This window comes from Magnolia sinica, chromosome 2, assembly GCF_029962835.1.
Source record: "Magnolia sinica isolate HGM2019 chromosome 2, MsV1, whole genome shotgun sequence".
Classification (NCBI taxonomy): domain Eukaryota; kingdom Viridiplantae; phylum Streptophyta; class Magnoliopsida; order Magnoliales; family Magnoliaceae; genus Magnolia; species Magnolia sinica.
Window position 1 is genome coordinate 69186215 of NC_080574.1, and position 12075 is coordinate 69198289.

Here is a 12075-nt window from a genome sequence, read left to right on the forward strand (position 1 = left end):
TACTAGAGATTGAACTCTAACCATTTAAATGTTCTTCCCATTGTGTGGTTCACTTGAGATTTGAATGTCTCATTTTTTGAGTCATACCCTAGAATGCTCTAGCCAAATGAATGGACGGCATGGATAAAACACATGCATCATGGTGAGACCCACAAAGTCCATCTCGTTTTCTACACCTAAAAGTTGATAACATCAATATCATACACCATCCCTTCCATCACAATTTCCTTTGGGTGCAATTAATTCTTCAAAGGGTATAATACCTTGCAATTCTCCTGAAATACATCCAACCAAAGAGGCCCTTTGGTGAACCATATTATAGGAAATAGTAGTGATTGAACACTCCAACATAAAAACGATTCCCTAGGCCTACCATAATGTTTCGGTAATTTTTCTTTTCCATCATCATTAATAAAGTCACGCAAACTTAGATGAAGGAAAAAAATTATATCAGTTTGATCGAAAAATTTTGTTGCCCAAGGGAAGATTTTATTAATCAATCACCACGGTTTCTTATGGTATGCTCCCCCTAAGATTAGGATATGTTACAGTTTGTGCTCATGCCCTAAAATGAAATGGTAAAATGATAGACCACGTGGGCCCCAAGGTAAGAGCCGCACTGTCTTGTGTGTGGCCAAGGGGAGCGGATTTGTAACGCCCTGAAAATCGGGGGTCGAGTAGGTACCCAACTCCCAAGTTCCAACGCATCACTTATGCAACATAGATAATGATGATTTGTGATGTCCTTGTAAGTGCATAAAACATGAATGAGATTAAGCTAAATCAGCAATCATAATCCAAGGACAATTGTAATACACAAACAGAAGACTGACTCAAATATGTATAACTTTATAAATTAGTATAGGTCCCCAAAGTATGTATGCATTGCCAGGTCAATAATTATATGTATTGTTTCAAAATACAAAATCTCAAAAATGTAATAGTCCACTACAAGTATAACCCTGAAGCCCCGTCGATCAGAACGGTCTATAGAAACCCGCCTGAATACTGCATATATGAGAATACCTCCTCGTCATCCTCAAAGTCCGGCTCCGCCTCACAGGCTGCGCCATCATCTAAAAATACAACAGGGTCTGGTTAGTGTTTAAAACACCGTCCCGTAACGTGGGAGTGAGTGATCAACTCAGTGGAGCTATAAAGCAAAGGTTAACATGTTATCAATTCAATCAAGCAGTAATGATAACGCAATACAATCAAACATCCCTGAGTACTGTGATTAATGAAAGAATGATATGAAATAATGATGCATGCCCTCGCCTGCACTCCCTCAGCGACTTCATCTCACGATCGCGCATGAAACACTTCCTCAGTGCTTGACCTGCTACGCCAAACGCACACGTAATGCGGTGCATGCACGTGATTAACCAGGTTACTTACTTAGGTTTATTCATACATCAGGATTGGGAAGCTAAGGTACTTCTCTTATATCAATTCCCGAACGATGATCCATTCTAGGGTCGTCAGTCCTAGTAAATCTCATACGATGTTACGGTTCTAGGTCACTGCAAAGAGCTCGTCACCTTATCAATGCAGGCCTAATATATACTCTGGTTGTTACGTAAAGGCTCGTCGCCTCTACGCAGTCTTAAAGTATGCTCAAGGTCACTACAAAGGGCTCATCACCTTATCAGTGTAGGCCGACAGCTCGAATACAGTGTCTCATACCACCATATTCGGCTCACGAGTTTGGGTTGCTCACTGGTCACCACCTAAACATTTATAGTCCACACCTTTCGCCGGTAGACTCCTATCGAACTCAGTTTAAAAGCTAAGTCTTTATCTACGGTACAACGGCTACCTAATTCATGAAATAGGTTAGATATTTATTATATATATATATATATATATATATATATATATATATATATATATATATATATATATATATATATATATCAATTTAGGGTTAGGATTTCTTACCCAAATCGGAACCAAAACAAGTTGAGTAGCGTAGTAGAGAAGCGAAACGGCGTGTGGAGTTGTGGGAAAGGATCCCAACAACAATCTCCAAGAATCTCTCCTCCTTCCTTCCTCTTTTCTCTCCTTTTCTTTCTCTCTCACCTAGGGTTTCTAAGAAATTCGTATGGATTGGGAGTGAGGGGATTTAAGGGCTATGTATAAGCCTAGAATCGATGTCAATGGCCCCAAGGCCATGGTATACTTAGGTTATAGCCAAATAATGGCTATTTTAGTCCAACGGAGCACTTTTAGAGGCCCCTTTTCTGCATGCGGTCAGACTTAAGCTCCTTAACATTGGATCTAGGTCAAGCTAAGTTTTCGGTCCGATCGGATTTACAGATCGACTGTGGCAGACCAGTTTCAGTTCAACGGTCACCGGTACTCGATCAGGGCCACAGGTGTACTAACATGTGTTGAAATTTTTTTTTGATCCGAGGGTGTAGTTGGGTCAGATTCTGATGGTCAGAATCTTCAAATTTAGCTTGCAAGTGAAACGACTCAATTCACTTAAGTTTCAGTTCGTTTTCTAAAGATATTCGCATTTCTCACACACTTCACTCCGGACTCAAGTTGTGCATTTATGGGTATCATTAGGACTTGATTTTTGAGGTGGATGTCAAGTCCAGTGAGGCAGTCCTAACCGTGTGGTTTCACAGTAACCGGACTTTCGACGTGCGGTCCAGGTCCGATACGAAGTTTCAAGGTGCTCCCCAGAGCAACTGGGCTTAGAGATTGATCCTAAGTTTTAGAGTATTGTAGCAGTATCGATTCTACTCATTTTAGGTCTTGTAATTTGTATTTAAAGTGATTAGGGCCCATTGCATAGAGAATCTAGTTTCTAAAGGATTTGGTCCTATTTGATTTCTGCCTGAGGTGGTACTTGGGCCTTTGTAGTTTGTATAGAAAGTGATCCAAGCTATTAATACTTAACTAAATTACGCCCTAATTACAATAGAATAAGGTCCTAGGGCAGTTCTACGTCTAAGGACATCCATTGCCAAGTTGAGAAAAATCCGGGATGTTATAATCTACCCCCCTTAAAAACCAATTTCGTCCCTGAAATTGCCTAAGGGGAATAAATAACGATCTGATTATTTCATTTGCCTAAGTTTTATTTATTTTAAGTTTATATGTGTGGTAGGGTGTACATTGTCCATGCTACTCTGGTACATTTTAGTCTGTACCCCCCTTAAAAACTTATTTCTTTATCTCTTACTTATATCTTGATGGTTTGCTACAATGGATTTCTTTTCCCATTTGGAGTCTTGACGATGATTCCCATCTATTTAGAGTAAAATATTTGTTTTCAATGGTCGACCAACACGGAGAGACAGTTGTAATAGGCTTGATTCCGATACATCGATCATCTACCTGACCAGGGTAGAAGGCTCATGTATCCCTTCTTAGTCCTGGTGAATCCTGGTCTTCTGCTCGGTCAAAGAAATAAGTCCATTGGTAGTTGCCCAGGATTGAGAATTGGGTCAAGACGCGAATGTTTCACAGTTGTATATTTCAGTAACTATGTAGTCCGATCACTCTAAAAGCTTAGGGAATGCCCATCACTTAAAGGTTCGAATTTTCTATTTCTAAGGTTGCCCTTTAAGTCTTGGTCTAAGAGAGTCCTTGTTTTAATCAATGTCCGAGAAAGGGGTAAATTAATATCGTAATAGATCATCCTAAGGAGGTTTCTAATAGTATAGAATTGGCTGAGGTTTCTATTAACAATTGCGGATACACTAACTTTGTTTATTGTGACTTAACTCGTAACTATTGTTAAGCCTATTCTTTAATATGAAGGTTCAGGTCCTATTTAGTGACCTATCCTTTCGTCTAACTTGGATCAATTTCCTTCGAGCCTGGGCAAGTGGGGCAAGGGCCAACCACGTTTCCGTTGCGCCACTTTGATTAAATGGAAGCATTAACTGACTTAACTAGATTGGGCTCATAATGTTCTACCCCCTTTAAAAATTATTTTCACCCTTAAGGCTCAAGATCTTTGTCCTGCTCTGTATGTCGGAACAAGGTGTAATTTAGGACCTATCCTTGACATGAAATGGGATACGATCTCCCAATACATTGGTCTTCCTTCCATCGATGATGTGTGCTATGGTATTGGTACCTATGGTTATAGAAAGAAGCTAAAATGATGGGTGTTGTGGTTGATTACAGGGGCGGGTGTGAGTTTGTAGCAAGATGTCTAATTCTACTCAAGAAGGAACTTTTGTTACGGTCCTGACTTACCCTCTTTAATCATGTCCAGTTTAATACCGTAAGATAATCTATACATTGGCAGTACATAAAGAAGTTGGACAAAACAGGTTAATGGGCAGACTATCCTTCTAAGTTTATATGTAGGCTAGAATGGTCTATGATTTGGGATCTAATTCCTAACTATCTGTTGCCCATTTAAGAAATTTCTTGGGCCTAAAAGGAAAAATCTTTATTGGCTATATATTCTCAACACCTCTCAAAGACGAAGTATGAAACTTGTGGTTGTAAGTGGTTGGGCCAATACGGAAGGAAAGTTATGTAGTGGGTCTGAATCGGATACATGGACTTTCTGCCTTGCTATGACAGAAAGTTTGTCGTATCAGTTCTTAATCCTAGTTGATCCCGACTTTCTTCTTGATCAGAGCATTGAGTTCATGGGCAACTACCAAGATTGAAAATTCGATTTAAACCGCGAATACTTCGCTCATATATAGTTCCTCTACTCCGTGTTCCCGAGTGTATCAAGTCCTTGAGAAGGCAATTCTAGGGGGTGTGTTGATTTGACCTAACATTCAATCCGATGAGTTATTCTCAGAGTGTAACTAGTTTTAAATCAAAGCAAGCTTCCTAAGAGTTATTAAAGAAGCCTATAAGTATTAAGGGAATTCAACGAAGGAACGAGGTCTCACTCTAACTTAATCATGACAACTAACTAAGTCTATATTTCAATTACCTTAGCATAATCAGTCTTTTACATTCCTTAGTGTAACCAGTATCCTATTCTTAACTTAGGAGTAGTTGTACTCCAATATTTGTAATCCAAAGTCTATACACATACGCTAGATGATTTCGTACCATTTCTAATACAAGAAGATGTTTTATCGTTTAGGGTCAAAAGTCGTTTTGTTGAAATTAAGTTGCCCAAACTTTAATTTAACTGTGCTCGAGTACTACACATATGTTTATACTATCTAAGGAGGTCCTAGGGTTCAGGTTATTACATCAGTAGATTTCCTATACTGTCAGATTTTTCGAAATCTAAAAGTACCAACACTCAATGTCGTCCTAGGGTAATTCTATGTCCTTTTTCTAGTACTTTTAATTTATACATTATTTTCATTATTTTTCTAATAGTTCTTCATTAAGTTTAGTTCATCTCTATCAAATTTCATTAGATTTTGTTTTGTAGAAAAATTCTAAAAATTCAAGAAGTAGCAGCTGTCCACGCTAATTTGTTTGGGATAGTTGTCACAATGACCTGTATTTATCTATATTAAATTTTTATTATATTTTTACTTATTTTTATATAAAACTAGACTTATCAAGCTTCAATCTGGCTTTTGAATCACCTAAATCTGAGTTATAACGAGGGAGATATGATTTTTCAAAGTCACATGTATATTACAGAATTTTTCTGCCGAAAACGGGCCGCTGGCCCACTGCAGCCCTGCCAGGCCCGCAATTTGGCAAGGCCTCGCCGAACCGACGAGGTCCTCACTAGTCTCTGGACCTTTTGGTGAGGAGTCGCTAGTTAGGAGAGGTCCTCCCCCACCCCCGTGCCGGATACATGCCGGACCCACCTCGGGTCCTCCCAATTTGTGTCGTTTGACCCCCGTGTCCGTGTGAGGTGTTTTCGGGTCCAATTTACAAATCGGAATGATTTTATTTAACATGCAATATATGATTTTGGGGTAGGAGACGCTAATCTATCCAATTAACCTATTTATTTTGTTAGATTCCAAAAGGTTAAGGGTCAAAAACCCATTTTATCAATTTATTTACTATTTATTGTAAGTTTTAGTTTCAATATTGTTCTCCATCATTATACCCTAGGATTGATGTATATTATGAATGTGCTTAGAAAACTTTGAAGGATAGGATGGTGAAAGGTGAGATTTCGAAGGAAAAGGGTTAAAAAGGGACTTTACACTTTGAGATTGAGCTCTGGAAAGTTAATAAGGTGTTATGATCAATCCATTGCTTAAGGACATCTATTTTCAGGTTTAAAATTTGTCAACTAACGATTTAAACTCGTCAACTGACGGCCTAGAGGCGACTTAGGTCGATTCACGTGATCGAAGATACGTTATGGACTAAATTACAGTATTCAGTCTCGCCTGTCGGTGAAACTTGGGATTCTAATGTGGTTTCTAAATTCTATTGCCCCCTTCCTAAATCAGAGTGCGTCGTGTTACCATAATCCAGGTCCAGTTTAATCCAAATCATGCTCTGATACCATCTTGTAATGCCCTAAAAATCGGGGGTCGAGTAGGTACCCAACTCCCAAGTTCCAACGCATCACTTATGCAACATAGATAATGATGATTTGATGATGTCCATGTAAGTGCATAAAACATGAATGAGATTAAGCTAAATCAGCAATCATAATCCAGGGACAGTTGTAATACGCAAGTGGAAGACTGACTCAAATATGTATAACTTTATAAATCAGTATAGGTCCCCAAAGTATGTATGCATTGCCAGGTCAATAATTACATGTATTATTTCAAAATATAAAATGTCAAAAATGTAATAGTCCACTACAAGTATAACCTTGAAGCCTCGTCGATCAGAACGGTCTATAAAAGCCCGCCTAAATACTGCATATATGAGAATGCTTCCTCGTCATCCTTAAAGTCTGGCTCCGCCTCACAGGCTGTGCCATCATCTGAAACTACAACAGGGTCAGGCTAGTGTTTAAAACATTGTCCCGTAACGTGGGAGTGAGTGATCAACTCAGTGGAGCTATAAAGCAAAGGTTAACATGTTATCAATTCAGTCAAGCAGTAATGATAACGCAATACAATCAAACATCCCTGAGTACTGTGATTAATGCAAGAATGATATGAAATAATGATGCATTCCCTCGCCTGCGCTCCCTCAGCGACTTTATCTCACGATCGCGCATGAAACACTTCCTCAGTGCTTGACCTGCTACGCCAAACGCACACGTAATGCGGTGCATGCACGTGATTAGCCAGGTTGCTTACTTAGGTTTATTTATACAGCAGGATTGGGAAGCTAAGGTACCTCCCTTATATCAATTCTCAAACGATGATCCATTATAGGGTCGTCAGTCCTAGTAAATCTCATACGATGTTACGGTTCTAGGTCACTGCAAAGGGCTCGTCACCTTATCAATGCAAGCCTAGTATATACTCTGGTTGCTACGTAAAGGCTCGTCACCTCTACGTGGTCTTAGAGTATGCTCGAGGTCACTACAAAGGGCGCGCCACCTTATCAGTGTAGCCCGACAGCTCGAATACAGTGTCTCATACCACCGTATTCGGCTCACGAGTTTGAGTTACTCACTGGTCACTACGGGGAGGCTCGTCACCCGAGCGTAGGCCGACAGCTCAATCACGATGTCCCATACCACCATGCCCGGCTCATGAGTCTTAGCGGATCGAGGTACCAAGGTTACAGGGATTTTCACTTATGAGTTTGGTACCTTATATTCAAGCAGTAGCGTCCATACATGGTGAACATACATTGGGTCAATCGGGTTACTTGACGAGCTCGACTGTACTAGCGTACGTTGACTTGATTGACATGAAGTGCGTAAGCATTCCACGTGGCCTAACCACTGTCGACAACCTAAGTACGATTCAGATTCATCGAACACGTTTAGCGTGGCGAAACAACCTCAGCCACCGACCCAGGACCTGTTACTGATTGCCTAGACTATATAATAGTCCCAATCACACTCAATTCCAACAAGTAATCAAATGAGATAGTCAAAACAGTAATGAACAAGTAATTCAAGTACTACAATCATTTGAGCATTTTATAAGGACACATATTGAACATGTTATCCCAGGCATGTATTTCATACATAAATCACACAGTTAGATTTTAGTCACATGAAGGACTTTATATATATAGCCAAGGTAGTTGAGAATCTCATCTCAACACCCTTAGAAAATACAATTCAACAAACACTTACTCTTTCAGACATTTTATCAAACACTTAAACTACACCTTTCAACATACATGATGTATGTCGGTTACAACATATATTAGGACAAATCCTTTCACCAAGGAGTTGTCACGTACCCAACGATTATGTATTGCATGCAATAGCCGTGGCAAGCACAATTTATAATTCCGCATCCATTCAAACATTTCAATAAACGCATGGAATGCATTTAAAAGCAACATAGTTTATATCTGTGTGTAATATATGGAAACATCGTATCTAGCATATGTGATAGCATTCAAGTAAGTCATAGATCATTAGCTGACATTGAAAGCCTTGAAACCATGACTTAAACATTTATAGTCCACACCTTTTGCCATTAGACTCGTATCGAACTCAGTTTAAAAGCTAAGTCTTTGTCCATGGCACAACGGCTACCTGAGTCATGAAATAGGTTAGCTATTTCGCCTATTGCTCTATTTGGATATATATATCGGTTTAGGATTAGAATTTCTTACCCAAATCGGAATCGAAACAAGTTGAGTAGCGTAGTAGAAAAGTGAAACGGCGTGTGGAGTTGTGGGAAAAAATCCCAACAACAATTCCCAAGAATCTCTCCTCCTTCCTTCCTCTTTTCTCTCCTTTTCTTTCTTTCTCACCTAGGGTTTCTAAGAAATTCGTATGGATTGGGAGTGAGGGGGTTTAAGGGCTATTTATAAGCCTAAAATCGATGTCAATGGCCCCAGGGCCATGGTATACTTAGGTTATAGCCAAATAATGGCTATTTTAGTCCAACGGAGCACTTCTGGAGGCCCCTTTTCTACGTGCGCCGGACTTAAGCTCCCTGACATTAGATCTAGGTCAAGCTAAGTTTTCAGTCTAATCGGATTTATAGATCGACTGTGGTGAACCAGTTTCAGTTCAACGGTCACGGTACTCGATCAGGGCCACAGGTGTACTGACATGTGTTAGAAATTTTTCCTGATCCAAGGGTGTAGTTGGGTCAGATTCTGATAGTCAGAATCCTCAGATTTGGCCTACAAGTGAAACGACTCAATTCACTTAAGTTTCAGTTCGTTTTCTAAAGATATTCTCATTTCTCACACACTTCACTCTGGACTCTAGTTGTGCGTTTCTGGGTATCATTAGGACTTGATTTCCAAGGTGGATATCAAGTCCAGTGAGGCGGTCCTAACTGTATGGTTTCGCAGTAACTGGACTTTCGACGTGCAGTCCAGGTCCGATACGAAGTTTCAAGGTGCTCCCGAGAGCAACTGGGTTTAGAGAATGATCCTAAGTTTTAGGGTATTGTAGTGGTATCGATTCTACTCATTTTGGGTCTTACAGTTTGTATTTAAAGTGATTAGGGCCCATTGCACAGAGAATCTAGTTTCTAAAGGATTTGGTCCTATTTTATTTTTGCCTAAGGTGGTACTTGGGCCTTTGTAGTTTGTATAGAAAGTGATCCAAGCTATTAATACTTAACTAAATTATGCCCTAATTACAATAGAATAAGGTCCTAGGGCAATTCTACGTCCAAGGACGTCCATTGCCAAGTTGGGAAAAATCCGGAATGTTACAGGATTAGGTGGCCCCATCCTCACCCAAGACGATGTAGCACTTACCATGGGGCCTACCTTAATGTATGTATTTTATATCCATTCTGTTCATCAGCTTTGCCAGATCATTTTAGGGCATGAGACTAAAAGTGAAGCATATCCAATCCTCAGGTGTACCATACGATAGGAAACAATGTTGAGTTACTATTAATGGGCCCAAAAAGTTTTAGATCAAGATGATATAAATTTTTTTCCCTTTATCTAGGTTTCTATGACCTTTTCAATCGGATGGATGGCAAATAAGTACTATGGAAACATTACAATAGACTTGAGTAAGTTATCAAGGACATGGCATTCAATCACAATAGTTTCTATAGTATGGTTCACCTAAGATTTTAATTAACTAGAAACAAATTAAGAGATCTAGAAAGAAGATCGAAGAAGGGTAAATGAAGTAACAGGTTTAAAAGAATTAGGGTTAGAGAATTTTGTAAAGTTTAAAATAAATAAATAAATGTTGGTATTTTTGAGAATAAAAATTCTACAAAAACCTAACTAGAAATTGAGAAGCTAAAATCCTAAAAATTAAAGCCATAGTTTAGAACTAGAAACAAAACCTAATCTAAACCTAAGTATTCTTAGCATAATCCTCTCTGACAATAGTGTTGAAAACTTGACCGAACCTAAGAGTTGACAACCCCAAGTGTAGGGCTGTGATGTAGTAATAACTCGGTGAGATCGAGGTCGATCCACGGGGAAATTGGTGAGAACACACTCAAAATAATTCGAGTTGCCTGGGTTTTTAATCCAGCCAAGTAGAAAGGTTTAAAACAAATACTAAAAATGACTAAGGATCTAAGAATCCCCAATCAATAGAATTTGAACTCTTCTTGAATTGATAACTCAATTAGAACTGGATTCCAATCTATTCTGATCGGAAGATAATGTAGTAATATCAATCATAAACACTCAACATATATTAGAATCACAACAAGATTGATCTCTCATGAAGATTTAGGTAATCAATCACATGGAATCGAAACCATCTAATGTACCCAAAGTTAACAATAAATTAATCAATTTTGCAGATTGATTCCTTCTCCGATATAGGAATTCAATCACATTCAATCACAATGTAGTATAAATAATCTAAAACTTTCATTGAAAATGAATTAAATATCAAATATCCATCAAAAGGTTCATCCATTAGCCTTAATTAAGAGATTAGTCAAGCATGACTAACATCTCAAATAAAAATAAATGAAAAGATTTAAAAACAAAGTAGAATAGAATGATTGAAGAGGAAAGATAATTTCATGGTCCCTCACCTAAGCCTTAATTCATTCCTAGAATAGTCTAAAACACCTCCATAAATAGAGAAAATCTACACCAACTTTACACCGAATTCAAATTTCCACAATTTTGTTATGCTTCAATCACACTAAAGAGGACCTTCGGTCACACCAAAGAGATCCTTCTGTCACACCGAAGAGATCCTTCAGTTGCACCGAAGTCGCACCAAAGCCAATTAAAGGGTCTTCCAGTTGCAACTAAACTTCTTCAACATATAACTAAACGCTCTATCTCCTTTAGGTCACACTGAACATCACTTCGGTCCTACCTCACAGTCAAGCTGAGTTTACTCTAAAAATCATTGTTTGTTGTTGTATTATATTTATCACTTTCGGTTGGACCAAACATACTTCGGGTGGGGCCAAACAATCTGTTATTTTTGTTACTTGATTGTGTGATTTTCCATCTTTAATACTTGGTTTTGGTTGCATTCACCACCTTAGTACTTGATTTATTCAGGTCTTTAGCACTTCAAATCTACATGCCCTTTATCCAAATCTTTCATTCTTCATCATAACTTCCTTTGAGCTTTAATTCATCATTCTTAAACATGATTTCATCCTTAGTTTTTGAATTACCTCGCATGCATAAAATAATCCTTAGTATATTAATTTAATCACTTATGTAAGTGTTGTTATGTTAAACACACATAGATTGTCAAATTTCATAAGACAAAAGTACTTCAAGGTCAGATCACAAGTATGGAATCACAAATACTCCACATGCCCGAAGATCAACTTAAGATCGGCTTATAATTAACTCAAGATCGGCACATCTTCTCAAGAAATTGATGCCCGTATTCAAGACAAGATCAAGTAAAAGTTTAAGACAATGTGTCTCATATATTTGCTAAAACACAGGTGGTATAACCCTAGAAAGACCTTAGATTAGGATCTTTCAAAAATTCACTATCTTGGGTTTTTATAAGTGTTTTTAACTCTGGAATTCGGCCAGCCTAACTTCAAGCGTGAGCAAAATAACAAATTATCTTGAAAATTTGGCTAGCCTAAGTTTTGGTTCAACTAGCCTAAGATTGAAATTCAGCTAGCCCGA